The following is a 20,402-nucleotide window of genomic DNA, read 5'->3' as shown; positions in this document are numbered from 1 at the left end:
GCTCAACGTCAACAGTAGGAAGGCAGTCATTCCCACCATGCCCATTCTGAACCTTTTCTAGTATGATTTTCCCTTTAGTCCAGTAAAATACCAAAAGCAAAGTAGTCATTCAGGAGTCCAGTTTTCTCCTGAGTGTCAGTAACCAGTTGTCCTGAGTTGTTAAGCAATGGCCCCATGCTTCCATTTGTTTCTCTCCTGTTTCCTACATATCTAAAGAAGGACTTCTTTTTGTCCTTGATTTCTGTTGCTGCCTTAGCCTTTGTAATCTACTCCCTACAAGTGTGGGACATTGTTGTATAGTCTTCCTTGGGGACTGTCCCAAGCTTCCATTGTTTTTATGCCTCTTTTTTCTTTTTCAAGAGTACCATGATATCCCTATTAAGCCAAGAGGGCTTACCAGCCCTTTTGCTACCTTTCCTCCACATGGGAATGGACTTCTTTTGTGCTTTGAGGATTGTGTCCTTGAGGAACGACCACTCTTCATGCACTCCTTTCAACTTTGATCCCTGGTCCTGCAGCACTTTCCCTACTGTTGCCCTGAGCCTGTTGAAATTCGCTTTTTGAAGTCCAAAACTTCAACCCTGCTAGTTGATTTGCCTGCCTTGTGATGGACAGTGAACATAATGGTTTCATGGTTGCTATCACCCAGGCTACCCTCTATATTCAGGTTGTTCACCAGATCATCTCCCTTGGCCAGAACCAAGTCTAGGAGAGCATTACCTCTGGTTCGCCTTTCCTAAGTCAGGTAGAGCTCTCCAATACAGGTCAGGAAGCAATGCGACCAATCTGATTTAGCTGAATGTTCCTCCCAAGAAATATCTGGATAATTGAAGTCACCCATGATGGTCATGTCCCGTGCACACGCGGCTTCTGCCAGTTCTCGAGAGAACTTCAGATTGAGCTCCTCCCCCTGGTTTGGTAGTCTGTAGTATACAACTACAGTTAGGTCTCTCTCACCACGCCCCCACTATAGTTTGAGCCAGAGGGTTTTGAGTCGCTCTTCTTTGGAGCTGATGTCAACCTTCAAGGAGGTGTACTGCTCCCTCACATAGAGAGCTACACCTCCACCTTTCTTCCCTGCTTGGTCCCTTCTGTGTAGGGTGTAGCCCTCTATGGCTGTGTTCCAATCATGTGAGGAGTCCCACCAGGTCTCCATAATCTCTACTAGATCATAATGCCCACTGGAGAGTAGGAGGGCTAGCTCCTCCTGCTTGTTCCCCATGCTCCTGGAATTAGTGTACAAGCACCTGAGTCCTCCATTTGAAACCCTCAATTTTCTGTCATGCCAAGGGAGAACCATTCCCTCAGCTCTTGCAAGAGTGGCTCTCCTAGTGTCCCCAACTTCAGAGTTTTCTTGTGTGCTGGTCCCCAGGCATGCTTCAGTCAGTTTCCCCATCCCCTAGCGAACTTAGTTTAAAGCCCTATCTAGAAGATCAGCCATCCTGGCTGAGAACAGGGACTTACCCCTCCACATGAGGTAGATGCCATCCCTTTCCTGGAGTCCTCTCTCCCTGAAGTGTACACTATGGTTGAAGAAACTGAAGTCCTCTTGGTAGCATCACCGCTGGAGTCATCAGTTCACTTCTTCGATGCATCCTTCCCTCCTAGGTCTGTGGCCTGCAACTGGGAGCACAGAAGAAAAGACTTCCTATGTTCCCAACCCCTTGATCCCAGCCCCCAGATCCTTGTAGTCATTCATGACTCAGTCTGGATTACTCCTGGCCATGTCATTCATGTCCACGTGGATCATGAGCATGGGGTAGTGGCTGGAGGGCCAGATGAGCCTAAGAATCCTCTCTGCAATATCCCAGTTGCAAGTCCCAGGCAGCAGACTTCATGGGCTAAGGGGTCCAGACAGCAGATGGGTCCCTCGGTGCCCCACAGGAGGGAGTCCCCTCCCACCACCCTGCGTCTCCTCTTGGAGGTGGCAGTTCTCTGACTACCCACCTCCTCCTTCAGTGTCTCTATCAGAGCCATCTTATGCATGGTAAGGGGAACTATACCTGGTGTGCAGTGCTAGGGGAGGAGCAGCCTTAGCCTTGCATGTCCTGGAGCCTGAGACGACTGTCTTCCAGGTAGCTCTGGGTGGGTGTTTTCGGCCAGCCTTCTTGTTGGCCACCTTCTCCTCTATCTTCTACTCTTCTGAAGAATGAAGAAGAGCCTGACTGTAGTAGTCATCAATCTCCCGCTCATGGGCCCTGCTGGCACAAAGTGTGCTTACCTGGGCCTGGAGCTCAGTCACCTGGGACTCCAGGGACCTCACTGAGGAGCATACACCACAGGTGGGGATGACGTAGCTCCCATTCCCTGTTGCTGACAGCCATGCCAGGCAGCCCCCACAGCCCGGTCCCAGGGGCTCCATCTGGGTGAAGGGTGGAACCAAGGGTTTGGTCTGGGTGGAACATATATAATACATGTCAACAGTAGGTGAGTTCTACACAAAGGCAACAGACACTTCCTTTTAAAAAACATGTCTGGGGAACAGGTGCTAGCCCTATGTATGGTGCCCCCTTCATCCAGCAGTTTAGTGATGAGAGTGCTCGATTGAGATGTGGGAAAACTGGGTTTGTTCCTGTGGATTGAAACCTGTATGTCTCGCTTCTCAAGAGAGTGCCCTAACTGATATTTGTTTGGCTAATAAGAGGGAGCTAGAGAAAGTAAGAGTCTCTAGCTCAGTGATTGGGGCACCTGCTGGTGAGGGGGACAGGGGAAGATTTGAGTTCTGGTTCCTTCTCTGAGGACTGTTAATATATTGTATTTTAAAATGTCATTGAATAAACTGCATACACAGTAAGTAGCCAGAAGGAATAAGGGTTATTTCTAAATTAAAATTATTCTAAAATTACAATGGGTGCTACTCAAACCATAAGATGCATTGAAATTGGACTTCATTCTTCCTCCCGTTACAAATGAAAATTTAACAAGTTATTTGCTTCTAAGTGCTGGCTAGTTTTTACTTATTAGTTTTTATTGTTTTCCAGTTGTAGGAAGTCCCAGGATGTTTAAAAACATCCCTGTTGGTATCATGAATGGAGGACTATACAATGCTGGTTGTTTGAACAGTACGCAGATATGAGTTTGGAGAAGTTAGACTAAAGTGATTTAAATATACAATGTAGTGAATATTACGCATGTGAAATAGTTCATATAAAGAGTTTTGCTTTTGCAAGTGAAATGTGGAGGATGCAGAGTCACTCCTGTAGCTATAGGATGGTGTGTGTATGTGTATATATGTGTGTACACACACACACACACACACACACACACACACACACACACACACACACACACACACCCCTTATGAGGGAAGGCTGAGGTAACTGGGTGTATTTAGCCTAGAGAGGAGAAGACTGAGGGGGGATTTAATAGCAGCCTTCAACTACCTGAAGGCGGGGTCAAAAGAGGATGGAGTGAGACTGTTCTCAGTGATGGCAGATGACAGAACACCGGGAAATGGTCTCAAGTTGCAGTAAGGGAAGTGTAGGTTAGATATCAGGAAGAATTTTCTCACTAGGAAGGTAGTAAAATACTGGAATAGGTTATCCAAAGAGGTTGTGGAATCTCCATCCTTGCAGGTTTTTAAGACCTGGCTAGACAAAGCCTTGGCTGGGATGATCTAGCTGGGACTGGTCCTGCTTTGAGCAGGGAGTTGGACTAGATGATCTCCTGAGGTCCCTTCCAACCCCAATTTTCTATTATTCTGTGTGTGTGTGTGTGTGTGTGTGTGTGTGTGTGTGTGTGTGTGTATGTGTATGTATATATATGTATGTACGTATATGCATATATGTGTGTGTAGGATTTTGCATCCCACTCAGTGTGAAGTTTTGTATTACACCTCATTATTATTTTCTACACTTTTTTATGAGACTGAAACCCTAGAGCTTTAACATAAAGATGCCAAAATACATTTACCACAGACTTGAAGGCAAATATTCTTACAGAGACAGCTCTAGGCTTTAGAAAAATTTGTTACTGAAAGGTAGACTTAGGCTTCCATGAAATCATCAGAAAGATAAAAATATCAAAGCTAGGCCTTGGACACTAATAAAAAAAAAAAGTCATTCTCTGATGACAGTTTTTATATGTGAAAAGAAAAATATTAAAAAAATTATTTGAAAACCTTCCCAAATATTTTTGATGTATAGTTTTAACATCACTTATTCATTTAGTTCGGTATAACAACATAAATTAACTTTAAAATGTGATTTAATTTGATTAAAAACAGGGAAAGAATTGTCATTATCTTTCTCTGTCTTTGTGCCCCAGGCTTCAGAAAGATTGTTTGCGTTGTTCCAGGCCACATAGTGGATACACAGCACCTTCTGCACATTGGATGTCATCATTTTGTAACTAATGCTAACAATGTTGCCATTGGCTCTTCTGCATACCATACCAGTCTCTCAGTGCTGTACTTCTTGTGCTTAGTATAGGGTGCTGAGTTAAGGACTGGCATTCTGATTTAGACAAATCTCTTCACTACTCTGCCTCTTAATTTTCCTGTCATTAAAACTGGAGTAAAGATGCGTATGTACTTCCAGAGATACAGTGAAGAAAAAATCCAATGCTCTGTATATCTAATCTTGTTTAAGTCTCCTTTACATTGTTTCAAGTGCTTAAATTAGACTTAACACTGTTTACTTTCAGTATGAAATCAGGTGCTTCCCAAATCTCTAACCATAGCATTCTGTCAGGTTGATCCTATAGGCTGCATGGTGGTTTAATTTGGTTTAGTTCTCGCTAAATTGATACGGTGGGTTTATAAAAACACTGCTTCAATTTAGGGAGAATTAAATTGATCTAAACCCCCATGGCATGTACAAAAGGTCTGGGGCCTGATCCTTACCTGCCTCCTCGGTGGGGGCGGGGCGACCTGCTGGTGGGCCAAGCGGTTCCTGAGCTGTGCGGGGACCCCCCAGGCAGCACCTACCTGCTGGCACCCAGCCTGGGTGGTCCAGGGGGGGCGCCACAGCCACAGTGCGAAGCACTGCCCCCACCCCTCACAGCTGCAGAAGGAAGTACCAGCCCCCTGCACAGCTCAGGCTGACAAGCTGTGGGGAGAAAAAAAATAAAAGATTGGGCTCACTGCTTTTTTCCCCTGCTTCATTGGAGCCTGCCTACATGGGCTGCCATTGGGTCCCACAGCCCCTGAGCTGAGTGGGGCCCACCAAGCCCTGAGCACATCAGCTTCCAGTGCTCCATCCACTGTTGCACTTTGTTAGGTAGCAAACTAAAACACCTCAGAGGTGTTTTCTTTTGCTACATACCAAACTCATTTAAAGTGGAATACACCACCGAACATACAAACAGCAACACCATTTAAATGGAACATACTTCCAAATGTGCAAACAGCAATGCCATTAAAGTGGTGCAAAAGGGGATTTAAGCCACTTTAAAGGGCAATTTTGTTGTGTGTACAAAGGCATATAGACTATAGAGCTGATTCAGAAGTCTCTGTTTTAGCCCATAGAATTCAGAGCAACCTTATAGCTGCTCTGTTTTATTTTTGAGGACAGTCTAGTCCACAGCTGCCCCAGGATTGGGAAAGAAATAGTAGGCAGTGGTTCTCAACCTTTTTAGACTCAAGACACCCTTCCAGAAATGCCAGCTCTTAGCTCTCATTTATTTTTTAGGTACAGAAAAATAGCAATTATTCTGTTGCAGAGAACTCAGGAAGACTACAAGAACTCAGAGTGTTTTTGATACTATGAATTCCTATTCGATACTTCTGGGTTTATCTTGTGAATCATGTGTAGATGTTTGCGCTAATGTATTAATATTGCAAGGCACCCTGTGGCACCATTAAAAGGATCTTGTGGTACCCCGGGGTGTCGGAGCACCCTGCTTGAGAATCACTATAATAGGATATATATACATGGCATCCCTGGCATGTTGGGGGAGAGGCAGAAAGGAAAGGAATGCTCTTAAGCCTTTCCTGCCACCCATGGTTACTTGCACATGCCGAGCCCAGAAACACAGTGGTGTGCCTGCTCTGGGGAGCAACAGTAGCAAATGTTCCTGAGATTTCTGTCTTTAGTGTGCTTGAGAGAAGCTGCAGTTTGCTGCATTTCTGTTTGACATATGTAAGCAGAAGCAGGTAAGCAGGCTGGGCTCAAGAGCATCTCTCCACAAAAAGAGTGGTGATGCTTCATAGGTGGCTACATCTACCCATGTTCCCCCATAACTGAATGTCTGGTCCAGTATTTGTAATGTTCTTTCACATCTTACTACAGCAGGAACTATATGAGTGCAAACTGTTTTTATTTTTATTTAACATTATTACAATAAGAGATGTTTTTGGGTGATATATGATACAGAGCATGTCATCTATTGCTTTATTCTTCCCTCAGCAAGTTCTTGACAGTTAATTGAACCTGGTATAAATGCTAGTATCCCATGATGTGGAGAGCTGTACTTTGGCATTAATTTTAGGTGAGTAGAATTTGTTTTGTTGTTTTTTTTTATTTTTTGGAGCATTAGGAACCTATGCTTTATGAAAATGACTACAGTTTTCTTTCTTTGAGTACAATGCAAGAAGGCCTTTTAAATCTGAATGCTACAGTGTTGTTTTGAGAAATAAGTGCTCCCTTTAGTCCTGGTAGTCCAGTTAATGACAAGTACCAATATCATTGAATTCCATAGGAATGACTTGTATACTAGAAGAGGATAAGGTAATCAGTCCCAGGAATATCTGCAAACCAGTAAGAATTGATGAATTATCAGGTTGAGATCCAGTGTTGTTTTGCAAATGAAATAACTAAAAGACTAAAAAGTATTATTTGGGGTGCACTAATTGAAAAAATTATGTAATTGATCCAGTAGAGTAGTTTTGTATAATACTCTCTATCTTTTAAGTAATACAGCAAAATTAAACCAATTTCAAACTAAATAATTCTTTTTTGTAATCTTATCACTGTAAATTGTTTTAGAATATAGTTGAAACTAACTCTTCTAAATGCATTGCCAGGTTTAATCTGTTTTCTGCCATTTTCAGTTGGTAGGCATGTAGATCTTTGTTTTCAATTTATGTTTCTTTAGACAATGCTAAGAGCATGCCTGCTGTGTTACAGGGTTGCTCTAGGAAGTGCCTTACTAAAGTACAGAAAATCCATTCTGTGTGTGCTAATCCCCCAGAGGATGTAATGTAGCTGCCCTTAGTGCATCTCTGGTCAAACACTGAAAACTGTTGGGCATGCTTATTGGCTTGCATTGAAAGCAGTCAAACTATATCCTTTTGGGATTTAGCATTTGTGGGTGAGTTGTGCCATGCTTCACTGCAGCATTCTCTAGTATGAGTCCCTTGACCTATGTGTGTGAAGCATGAGGAAGATATATCTGTAGTAAAGCATTTATGTTAAAAAGTTCAATTGAATAGTAAACAGTGATTAAAATAAAATGAAGTTTTCTTACAACTTGATTTAAAAAGTTGTGTGCAAAAGAAATGGTTTAGGAAACAAAAGGAACACTAAGAATTGCTGGTTCACAAGCATTTTTTCTAAATCAAATATCCCATTAAATCCTTTAAAATATTAAGTGATTTTTTCAGCATATAGGGATATGTTATAGGAACATGTGCTGCAGGTTGGCTGCCCATGTTTTGACAGATATGAGAAAAGATGTTTATCCCCATGTCATAATAGTCATGGTAACTGTTAAGTAGAGTGGATGGAAGAATCTAGCCTTTCTTTACTTAATTATTACTATTATATTTTGGTGCATTTTCTTCAGTGTTATAGATCAGCACTAAAGGATTCATAAGTTGTTCTTCAGAATTAAAACCACAAGCTAAATTATAGCCTTATGTGGTCCAGAGAGGCCTTGGTATGAAGCTCTTTGTTATATTAAGGACATTTTCAATATAGGGGTTATTATAGTTTTATTTCTAACTGTACTGGAGCCTATTATAGATAGTTCCTTTTAAATATTTACTACATTAAATTACACAGTTTTGATGAAGAGTGCAGCTTTATGGAAAGAGTGGTGTTGTACTTAATCAGATTCAGAAAACCCTTATCTTTCAGATATTATAAATTATTTCTGAATGCACATTAAGTAGCTTATGTAACTGGTCTTCAGCAGCATTACTAAATAATACAACATTATTAGGCTATGATTGTCTTAACCTGTTATCCATAGAGCAAGAAGCTAAGTGGGCAGTCTGACTGTTAACCTCTATGGCTAGGTACAGATGTTTGGGGAGGTTAGATTGCCTTAAAAATGGCCACCCAATCCAATTTGGTTTACAGACATTACACTTAGATTGACATTACACATATGCAGACATTACACTTAGAGTGACCTAACTCGGGATCTAAATGCAAATGTTACAGAAGTTCAGAAAGTTTAGTTTGTTCTAAAAATGGCCAACCTGATTGAAGTTAACTGTATCTCCAAGGCTGGGTTAGGCAAGACTAATCTAACTGAACTTTTGTGCAGTTCCAAGTGCTGCCCCAGGGCTGGGAAAACTCAGCCACTCGCCCTGGCTTTGGGGTTGCACTTTTCCTACCCACCCCAATCCCAGCACTGGGCTAGTTGTAGTCCTCTGACTCCTTGCCCCACTGCTAGGGGGATAACCTCCCTGCTCCTGTGGACCAGCCAATCCCTGCAAGAGATCACCAATTCCCTCCCCCACCCCCATCCTTTCAGCTGCTCTTAGTGCTGGGAGCCAATTGAAGTAACTCAGGGTGGGAAGAGAGGCTGATGGGGTTTGAAGGGTAGGTTTTCTGGAAGGGGTGTTTTTCTGAGAATGGGGGGAGTCAGGGTCTAAGAATAGCCCCTGGTCACAGTGGGGAGAGAGGAGTCCACCCCCCCCCCCCCACACTGGGTCCTGCCAGCTCCCCTGTCGCCACCAAATCCTCCTGGACCCCACCAACCCTCCCTTCCCCATGGACCCTGATTGGCTTCTCAATCTTTCTAAGTCCCCTCCCCACAGACTCTGCTTACCCCCTGATCCTGCCAAGCCCTCCTGGTCTCCATGGATAACTCTTCCCACTTGCCCCCCCCCAACCCTTCCCCAATCCTTCTAACTCCCCTCCAGGTTCCACTTCCCCCGATCCCTCTCAGATCCTGCTTGCTTCCTTCAATTCCTCCTGTGGACTTTGCTGGCCCCCCAATCCTCCCAATCCCCACCCCATTGGTTCCCCACCCCACTCCTAACTTGTCTTAGATTGGCTGACCATTGTTAACTTGATCTGACCTCCCCCTAACCTCCCCCCTAACTGTCTCAATAGTTACAAGCAAAGGGTAATATTTAACAGGTCCATGTCAGAATGGCAGGAGGTTTTGACTGGAGTCCCACAAAGGTCTGTCCTTAACCCAGTGATGTTCAATATGTTTATTAATGATTTAGATGTTGGCATAAGAAGCTTCTTGAGCAAGTTTTCAGATGAACCAAAACTAGGAACAATTGTGGACATGTTTGAGGATGTGAGCGCAATTCAGAAGGATCTTGACAGATTGTAAAGTTGGGCTGGAGCTACCAGGATGAAGTTCAATTCAGACAAATGCTATACAAATACAAAATGGGGGACACCTGGCTGGATAGCAGCTCTATGGAAAAGGACTTAGGAGTCTTGGTAGACCACAGACTCAAAATGAGTCTACAGTGTAATGCAGTCACATGAAAAGCAAATGTGGTTTTGGACTGCATCAATAAAAGCATTAGGTGAAAGACACAGGAGGTGATAGTGCCTTTACTCAGCACTAGTTAGGCCTCATCGGAAGTAGTGTGTGTAGTTCTGGGCTGCACATTTGAAAAAAAATGTGGAAAAGTTAGAGAGGGTCCAGAAGTGGTTAACAAAGATGAACAAAGGAATATATCCTTCAGAAAGCATGTCATATGAGGAGAGGCTGAAGGAGATAGGCATGTTCAGCTTGTGGAAGAGGTACTTAAGAGGGGACACAATAGCAGTTTTCAGATACTTGAAGGGCTGCCATAAGGAAGAGTAAAGGCACCTTTTCTTTCTTCTGCAGAGAGGAGGATGTGGACGAATGGCTTAAAGTTGCAACAAAGTAAATTTAGATTGGATATCTGGAAAAAAAACAAACATTCTTCGCTGTCAGAGTTGTGAGGCGGTGGAATAGATGGCCTAGAGAAGCTGTAGACTCTCCATCACTGGAGGTGTTCAAAAAGAGGTTGGACAGCCACTGGTTGGGGATCTAGGTGTAGGAATGCCTATTTTCCACCATGGGTATTTCCCATGCTTCTGGACTTTGCTGGTTGCTACCCCCTCCCCCCCCTGCCCCCCGCCACTCCTTTTTTTCTGCTGTATGTATCAGGGTGTTTTAAGCCTCCTGAGGAGCATTGGGTGTTGGTTACAGCTATGGCTGGGCACTTTAACTGGATTGTGCTGATTTTTTCAGCCAGAAGCAAAGCCAGAGGTTTCTGGCTAGAGGGACTTACCCCTCCACTCAGGGCCAGACTGATCACCGCATTTGGTGTCAGGAAGGAATTTTCAATTCAATTCAGTTTATTAAGGATTCTGGCTAAATGCCATGCTCCCGAAAACAACATAACACATATACACCCATAATATAAATAAGTTTGAACAAAGTAACCAGACTACAAATATTATACTAAAAATAGAGCCCACCAACATAAAAAACATTAATATAAATATAGTAATAAATCAAGACATGACTCCATATTGTTGTACATAGATCCACAATGAGATGATAAAATCATGTATAATGTTAAAATGTATCAATCATATCAGTAATAAAGGATATTCAACTCTAATCACCTCAGCCTTGTAAGCAAAAATTGTAAAATAGTTTATTACATTTTGGATCTGTTTGTTTTGAGGAGATATGCTATTTGATCCTTTGTTACCCAATACTTAATTGTTTCGGAGGTGGGGGGGGGGGGTTACCCCTTAGATTACTATTTATTTGTTTCATAGAAGTAGTAAACTGATTGGAAAAAAATATTTTACCTAACTATCTGCGGTTATATTATTTTCAACATTATAATTAAAATTAGCTGTACAAGTAGCCAGAAGGTTTTACTATCTTTAGTAGTGATTGCTGACCTCAGTTTATCCCATTGCTAGTTATATTCTTTTTTCTTATTCGGGAGAAGCAGTTTATATGTTTTCCATAACATTTGAGTCTCACTCCAAAAACTTGTTCCAGTGTACCCACTTTTCCTTAACTCCCAGGCTTTCCTATTTAATGATCTTTTCTGTTCTACACATTCTTTATCAAACCAGGAAGTGCCTCATTCTTTAAATGTCTGTAAAGGATGGGAGGTTGGAGGTACTGAGAGGAGTGGATGGTAAAGATCTTTAATTTGCTGGCAGTGCTTTAAAATCTCCTCTGGTATTTGAGTGACTATTACCGAATTTCTTAAGGCACTTAAATCATCTGCATGGAGTTTATCAGTCAGCTTTTCAGGTAGATTGGTGTCCCATTTCAATTTTTTGTTAACAGACATAGGTACACTTCTATCTCTATTAAGAACTGAAAGGGTATCAGGCTCTTGTTTAAGGTTGAGAACTAAGGGGAGATGATTGCTTTCTAAATGAAATTGTATCTCAAAATCAATTATATCCCCCCACATATAGGGCTCAATCAACATATAATTGATGGTGCTTGATACTCTAACAGAGGTATATGTTAAGTTCTTTGAAGTAAAAAGAGGTTATGATACATTAATTGATCTTAAGGGAAGGAATTTTACCCTGTTGTCATATTAGTACAGACTGTGGGGGTTTGTCTTCCTCTGTAGTGGGGGGGACCTCTTTGCTTATATTGACAACATTGTATAGAAGCAGGACATTGGCTGCTGTGGTCCCCCTACTTTACCTGTGGCAGGTTAGGGTGTTAGGTTGGTGTAGTGTCAGGGTCGGCAGTAGTTTTACGTAATTTAGATTATGGTTGTATGGGATGGCTTTGAATAGGGATGATTCTGCCTCAGGCAGGGGTTTGGTCTAGATGATTGCTGGAGGTCCCTTCCAGCTTTACTTCTGGATGACTCTGACTCACTGAACATCTGTACATACTCTATGTGGCACTTAATCCCTTCTTAGCAGAGAGAGCTTTTTTTAGAACACAAATGAAATGTTTAGCTGCAATTTTGAGTTTAAAAATCTTGTAATTGGCACAATTTATTGATTAGAAAAAGCTTTTTTTTCAAACGAAAGGTTTATGTACAGATGAGGAGTATCAAGTTTTAAGGATATTTAAAAATGATTAGTCTGTTTTCAAACCAATGCAGTGTAGTCTCAGTTTCCCCTAAGGTGAAAGATATTTAGAATCCTACATTTACTATGATTCCTTTAGCATCCGTAAATAATGATTTGCCTGTGCTTATTCACACTTTTCTTCATCAATGAATCATAAACCTAATACATCTTTTCATCATCAGACAGAAGTCTCAAATTGCATTTCTAACCACCTAAGGATCCTTATGAAGTTTCCATTAACACTGTCTTTGATTTTACCTTTTCTATTTTAGGAAATCATCTGGAGGCTAATCATCATGATATTATTGTCTATTTACTAAGAGGATAGCACTGAATTTAAATTACTCTTAGTAATGATGGTTCCTTTTTGGGGTGGAAATAGCTGTATATATTATCTCATCATATAGGTTAATTTATTTGAATAAAGTTATTACAGGAAATGACCCCAAAGGAATCTGACAAGAAAGAAAATTCCAAGATCTTAGTGAATTACACAGAAACTCCAAAAGTGAAATGAAAACCTACCTGTAAATAGAGTTTCTGTTAATTCCATCTGGAAATAAACTTGGGTAGGAGCTCAGGCACTTGGCTTACTTGGCTTACAGTCTGCTTTTTGTGTCGGTGAATTTTATTGTTTTGCTCTAGTTCGTATGTGATTTAAGTAAAATATTACAATAGTCAAAACACAACTAATCAAGAAAAGCGTCCCCAAGAAAGTTCAAGTGGAAGAAACTATGTATGGCTTTGGTTTGTGGAGAAAAAACAAGTTGTGAAATGAGTGAAGGTTACAGTCTGGTGGATCTAATTATAACTGAAACCCAAATTTACAGGGAAGGGCTAATTTTCCTTTTCCGCTCCATTAGCTTGCATCAGTTCAGGCAATTGGATTTTAAATAGCAGTGCCACAAGAAAAACTCGTGAAAGGAATATATGCTTGTAGTGGGTTGGTGATTGCTCAGCCCATAGTCTTTAAAAGCTCAGCAGAGTCTTTATTTCCTAGCTATGCTTGCCTCACAAGAAACACAAGTAACATAAGTCAGTAACTAATGAACAAGCATAAACATAGTCCACAAGAGGTTAACTCCCAGCCTGGGGCCTTTTCCCAGACCCCAAGAGGAGGGCGACTCTGGGTTTATGCTGCTCCCTCAGCATCACAGTCTTTCCCCTCTCTCTCTGGCATGAGTTCCTTGGTTCACTAGGGCTCTTTCCCAGATCCTAAGGCTAGGGACAGACATTACAAACAAACTGGTTTTCGTGATCAGAAACTAGTTTAAACCTGTAACAGAACAGATGTTCAGTGTACACAAACCAATTTGAAAATGTCTGAAACCGGTTTGAGATAAACCTGGTTGAATGTAGTATCAGACTTAACTGATTTGGATCAACTGGTTTTTGCAATGTCTGTCCCAGACCCCTTGCTGGTTTAAGTTAAATCAGAGTTCCCCAGCATCCTGGCATCCTCTCTGGGCTGGGCGGGGTGCTCTGCTCCACAGCAGGGCTGCCCTCCCTCCCTCCTCTGCTGCTCCCCGCTCCCTGGCTGGAGCTTGGCACACACTTGCAGCCACAGCAGGGGCTGCTGGCTTCCTCGTGCTCCTATCTTCTCCCCCCCCCCCCCCCCCCCACTCCACTGCTTAAGCAGAGATCCCTTCCTCCTCTCTGCCACAGTATGGACCGTAGCCAGCATGTGGTATGCTAGCTAATGCCAAGAGTGTCTGTGTGTATGTGTCTCTCCAATTTCACTGGGATAAGCAAGAGAACAGTGACTGTTTAGAGCTTTTGGAGCTAATCAATATGTTAGCCGGTAAGCTGTTTAAGAAGTTTGAAGTAATGTGGAGAGAGGCCATTGTTTTGCTAACCGGGTGATAAAGATGGTTATCAGCCCCCATCTGGCTTGTTCATCTGTCAGTTTGCTGCAGACAGTATGGTGAAGCAGGGAGGGAGATTGAAAAGCTCCGTATCATCAACAGATGCATGCACTGCATGTACCCCTTCCCCTTGCCTCAGAGTGCTAGACCGGAGCTGGGAGTTGGCAACACTCCCGCCCTTTGAACAGCCAGCGTGGAAAAGACTGGGACCATGCAGGCAGACCTCCTTAATGAAAGAGTCCTGCAAGGGCCTGGCTGCGTCCCCCTCAGCTCAGCTCCCTGCAGAAGGGAAGGAAGGGCTGCTCTAGCGCCCCCCCCCCCCCCCCCCCCAGCTTATAGCCTGAGTCGCAGCAGGCATGTGCCTGAATTTCCTCAGTCCAGGGAGAATGTCTGTCTGGTTTCAAACCAATTCAGCCTAGCCAGGTTAGACTGACCTGCAAAGATTGAATCAATTCAGGCTCAGGCTTTTTGAAGGTCTGTCCCTAGCCTAAAAGAGTACTCTGGCTCAGTTCTGCTATTGCTAGCCTGGTACCTCTCTTGCTCTGTCTCACTTTGTCTCCCTCCCTAGCTCCTTTCCCTGCAAGCTTTTTAACTTCCTTTGGGCCAGCCAATTATTCACATTAGCTGGCCCAGTCCTCTGGGCAGGCCTGCAATTAGCTTTCTCCATCAGCAGCTGGGCACAGCCTGCTACAATGCCCAGTCTGTAAATTTAGAAAAAATACGTAAAGCAGGGATCCTGAATGGCAGTTAATTCTTTCTTTTCTAAAATGCAGGGAATCTAAACCAGATTATGTTAGCTCATACTATTCTCAGCACACCAGCAGCTAAATATCAATTTTTTTTATTTGTTTTGTTTTTTGGCCATCGCCAACAAGTTTTAAGAAGAGATTTGAAGGAGAACAAAGAAATGGTTTTGATTTTTTTTTTTGAGGAATTTCTTTCAAGCCTATGTATGGGGGGACACTTAGGTAAAAATTTGAAAGTGCTCATTTAAAAATTGAATAAGTGGACAGTGGAGACTGGAATCGGTTGGGGGTCAAAATCAAGCTTAATAGTGAATGAGAAATAGGCTGAAAAATATGTTGGAAGTGAAGATAAGCAGCCTGTGTTTGGGATGATAGTGAAGGGGGGAGCACTAAATGGATGAAAGAGAGAGTGACAGTTATAGTGATGGGCTAGGAATATACTCTTTACATCAGCATTTTGAATTAATATGGGTCCATGCAGGGAATGGTAAAATTTCATTTTCTAGGAACAGAGAACAGGATGCTGTCGTAACTGAGGCCAGATACATACGTTACACTTACCACGTGATAAACAATGTGTTCTATACCTGTAACTGAAGAGATATTCACCATACATAGACCACTTAAAAAATGTCAGGTCCTGGTCTAAGTTAGATATGGATAGACGTAGTATCAGTCTAATGCACGTTAGGTTAGAGCACTCTATTGAACTTTTGTGCCAGATCCCCTTGAGACTTAAGTTAGATCACATTACACCAGCATCCTAGGGGTCCCTCCCTGGGTGGCATGCTAGCTTTGGCTGGTGCTTATCTGCTCCGGGCCAGCCCCAGCTCCTAGGCTGCCACAGAGAGGAGACAGAAAATGCTCTGTCTCCTCCCTGTGCAACTGGGTGAGGGCTGGGGAATGGAGCCACCCTACTGTGCAGGCCCCCAGCTTGATGGCTGAGGGTTGTGAGGGGGCACACTAGACTGGGCTCACATGGCAAGGGGACTCTATTCCCTCCCCTGTCCCAGCCTCCTGAGAGCTGCAGCTCAGAGCCACACTTGGCTCTTTGCTGCACCAAGAAATGGAGGCTGGGGGTAGAGGAACTCTGCCATGTGGATATGACCTGACCCAAGGGCACTTTGTGTAAAGTGCAATACTTAGAACACTTCCACCTGGGGCTTTTTAGACATCTGTACCTAGCCTGAGAGACATGGTGAAAAATGTTTCAGATCTGTGGAGCCATAAGAGAGACCCTATGGCCATGTCCAGATGAGCGCTCACATGCGTTTCACCAGGGACAGATAGCAGTGCCGCATAGTTGTGTTGCTGCTACTTGTCCCCAGGGAATGCTTGTGCACACATGCTCTGGCGTGCAGCATGTTGCCCTGGTTGGGGTAGAGGAGTCTGGAGCCAGTGCCTGGACTGGCCCCAGCAGCCTCACCTGATTTCATGGGGGCTTCCTGTGTCTCCAGTGCTGGCAATCTGGCGTGTGGAGCCTGGCCAGGAGCCAGAGCATGGCTCTGGCTGGCCAGGCTCTGGTTTCGGGTGGTGCATGCTGATGCCATGTGCGCCACCCTGCTTTTCTGAGGCATGGGTTTGACAGTAGGACCTTCCAGTCCATGCCACATTGCAAATTAGCAGTGCAGCAAACTCCTATATATGCGGTGCATGTGGTTTGCAGCCCCACAGACAGGTCTGGAGCACCACATATCACACGTGCACCTTTATTGATATGTTTTAGTTGCTTAGTGCTATGACTCTCCAAATCTCTGAGGTATTGGTAGCTTACCAGGAATACAGGTATTTGGTAAGGGCTGTTTAGGCTTTGTGAGCTTCAGCACCCATTCAGTCATTTGGCTGAAGTGAAATGGGTCTTTACTATGGCAGGTAAGTAAAGGAAACATTGCAAATATCCTAGGTACAGTGGAGTAGATGGTTATAAGCATTACATCGGGAGATTAAATAGTAATGAGAGCTCTGTCAATAACTGACTTTTCATTTTTTTGCCTAAAAACTGGCAGGGGGAGATACTTGTTGAAAAGAAAACTGAAAAAAAAGTGCTTTGGGATGACCAAAATGTGTTGTATTTGAAGCTTTTTAAAGCTTTAAATGATGTGTATTTATAATTATAATTTATATTATTATTATTATTTTGTAGGTAATTTTTAGATGTCCTTTCTAAATGAAAAATCAAAATATTTCATTTAAAATATATTGAAACTAAATATTTCAGTTTTTTCAAAATTAAAAGAAATGTGTGATTTTTTTCTTCAAATTCAGTATTAATACGTGAACCTGAAACTACCTGAACAATTTTCTCTTCTGTGACGTATTTCTAAAGTAGCTTCAGATGTTATTAAAAAACAACCCCCCTCTCCACCCCCCAGCCATAAAATACTGCTAGACATTTCAGCCCTTAGAAATGTAGATCAGTGTGGAAGGGGCAAATTAATGTTATGCCACACTGGTGCTAAAATCTGGTATTCTTGATTGCTCTATCTGCCTTATTTAATTCTTCTTTATCATTTTTATTATGGCAGTGCTTAAATACACCCTAAGTGACACTGGGGTTCCATTGAGCTAGTCACTGGTACTGTGAATATATGCATGGCCAATGTGCTTTTGGAACTGGAGAGTGATATTTAGTCTCCTGGAAATGTATTAAATGGATTTTCCATGATTCAGAGACCAGACATTTTAAAAAAATATTAGGAATGTATCTCTAGAAATAGAGTCCCAATACCCACTGATTTAATAAGATATTTATTAAAAACTTTCAGAGAAATTTATAAAAATTATAAACAGTGTTAGCTCAAAGGCACAAGACAATTTTATGTTTCTTATGCTCTTATTGAAAACTTGCAATTTAATCATCTGACAGATACAAGGGTATAGTTGTACTTTATCTAAATAGGATAATATTTATTTCATTAATATTAATTTGTGTTGTATTCCTGATATGTTAAAGGAACTAAAAGTCCTAGGAATGCAATTCAAAGGGCTTCCCTTCCATTTTTGATTATTGTGCTGATAGCATAGCCATGACATTTTTGCAGTGTTGTTGATAACTGCCAGTCTGATAGAATGGTCTTTCTATAAGTAAAAAGCAGTTCAATCTCAGTGCTTACCATGTACTTGTACACTCTTTAAAAAAAAAAAAATCCTCCCAAATCCCCAGCTGCGGTGCTGAATAAATTTCCCTTATTTCACTGCTGTGTACCTTAGCCCATGAGAATAAACGTTAAAATGGCACAGTCATTTCAGATAAATCAGTGGGTTGATTTTGAATTAGATACCCAATGAAATCAAGAGAGTTGCTGAAGTAAAACTCTATCTTTTCATACTGAGTTTTTCAGCTAAGAATTGCAAACTCCTACAATACTTGTGATCTGCTCAGAGTATTGCTACTGTGCTGTAAAATTTTCTGTAGGCAATTCAAAAGAAGTACTTTCATCTTTAACCAGCAACACCCCTGCCACTTAAGTCCTGGGGTCTCTCCTGTGAGAGATACTGAACTGAGAGTTCTGTCATTTCAGATGCCCTCTCTTGGGCAAGCTTAAATGTTACTGTTCTGTGAAGTAGTGTTGTGTGTTGCAGTGCCTTCAACCCAGAGATATTTGGGGACATTGCTAGAGCTAGCTTAGGGAGTCTAATGAACAAGTTTGTCAAATTGGTGCTATCTTTGGCTCTTTTACGGAGCTGAGAGAGTAAATGCGATAAACTGCTTTGTGTATTAGGGGCAAAAATGAGACCACCAAACTAATTTTTATTTGCAAACTAATTTGAGCCCAGCTCTTCTGATGCACAGAACTCATGATTTTACTTTCTTTGCTACGTAATCCCTATCTATGTTTTTTAAATGGCTATATCTGATAGAGCAGCAGTGTTTTGGTAAGGTGCCAGACAGCGTTCTCTCTAAGCTGTGTGGTGTGTGTGGCTGTGCAGCTGCACTTGCCACACAGGTTAGAGGGAATGCTGGTGCCAGACAGTTGAACCAAAATCTTTGGCAAGAAATATTGAATGGACAAGTAGACAAATAATGGTTCTTAGTTTTTGGATGTTCGCAAATAACTTTTAATAGCATGGCATATAATTAGCTTGCTAAAATAAAAATAACTTTTTTTTACAATCAATAAAGGTATTGATTGTTTATAATCAATACAGGTAACAATTGGAAGCATGGGTGCAAGGTACTTGAACAGAACAGCGTCATGATGAATATGCAACACCCACACACTGAGTTGTGTATTGTGTGGGTGTGGGTGTTGCATATTCATCATGACGCTGTTCTGTTCAAGTACCTTGCACCCATGCTTCCATTTCTTACCTTTATTGATGTGTTTTATGTGGGCAAGATGGTCCTGTATCTGGGCAAAATATGTAAAACCCTCTGGCCTCATTGGCCAGAGGAAGCAGAAGATCCTCCAGGCAGATGAGTAAGAAAGATACTGGACTGTGGCACTCCCTAATTGGACAAGGCTAGGGGGATGTCACACAAGGTATATAAGAGCAACTCAACTAAGGTTTCTAGCTCTTTCTCCTGGGGCTGCTGAGAACTGCACAGCTGAACTGGGAGCCAGAAAATCTGTTCCCTATGGAGGACTCCACCACCTTTTCACTAGAGAGGCAAGCAAAAGCTACAGGATAGGAAAGCCTCAGGTACAGGGAGAGAACATCTGTCTCGGAGTCTGAGATTCTTATTTCCTCTTCCTTTCCCCTTTTTTTTACTTAAATGGGTTAATGCCATGGGGGTATTAATCCCTGGAACAAACTGCCCAGGAATGAGTCTTGGCAGTTATTGGCCCCTGTGTTTGGGAATTGTAGTGTCTCAGCATAGTGGTACAGCTGAGACTGGATGTCCAGGCTATAGCCATAGGCCTGGCCTATTTTGCTGTTTCACAGCTCTTGCGTTTCAGCTTAGCTGTGTGGCTGAACCCCAGCTGTATGTTTGGCTGGCAGATTTGGGCCAGGGTAAAGCCTGGCACGGTTTGAGCCAGGGTGAGACCTGGCACTTCTTGTTGATCCAGGCCTCAGTGCAGTATAGGCCTGGATGGCTTTTTGTTGTCCAGTCCAGGCCCAGCAAGATAGGCCTGGGCCTTCTTTCATCCCTTTCGTAGTTTATGTCCCAATCAAGCGGTGTGGTTGGGCGCTAGTTGTAGTTCAGGCCTAAGCCAAGATAGGCCTGACATTTACTAAATTCTTTTGCAGTTTCCTGCCCAGCAAAACTGGGATTGGGACTAGGGATTTTGGGGTGTGGTATGCTGATGAAAACTGCCTCTCAAAGCCACCATGCAGAAGTGGAAGTTGGTGCTTTACCACCTCTCCAGGAGCAGTGGAGCCCCTTGCAATGCAGAAGGACCCACACTCCCAAGTAGCTCCCCATGGTGTGGTGAACCCAAAGAGCAGCTCGTAGGACTCTCTGGTGTGGGCCCCGCTCTCCAGCCTATTGCTACAGGGCATATATAGGGACACAGGCCCCAGGAACTACCCATTGGACAGCCCCATGTCCCAGACTGCCTGGGTATGGGTGAAGCCTCCCCCAAGAGGGTGCCACCTATAGGCTTTGCTTTATATTTAATAGTGTTTTAAAATTATATTTAATGTTTTCTTTTGTGTTGTTTTAT

General features: G+C 42.7%; 1 protein-coding gene across 3 annotated transcripts in view; it reads left to right on the top strand.

Moving 5' to 3' along the window:
- The window catches only part of NEBL (nebulette), a 486,921-nt gene that overhangs the window by 303,815 nt on the left and 162,704 nt on the right, over window positions 1–20,402 (top strand). The window contains exon 3 of one of the 3 annotated variants that reach the window (XM_059729063.1): window positions 6,348–6,429. The exons of the other annotated variants lie outside the window; for them this stretch is intronic. The gene's annotated coding sequence lies outside the window, so the exon portion shown is untranslated. The remainder of the gene's footprint in view (window positions 1–6,347; window positions 6,430–20,402) is intronic. 3 annotated transcript variants of the gene reach the window in all.

This window comes from Alligator mississippiensis, chromosome 5 (assembly GCF_030867095.1).
Source record: "Alligator mississippiensis isolate rAllMis1 chromosome 5, rAllMis1, whole genome shotgun sequence".
NCBI lineage: Eukaryota > Metazoa > Chordata > Crocodylia > Alligatoridae > Alligator > Alligator mississippiensis.
Note: the sequence above shows the minus strand (reverse complement) of the source record. Positions and strands in the feature narration are given on the sequence as shown.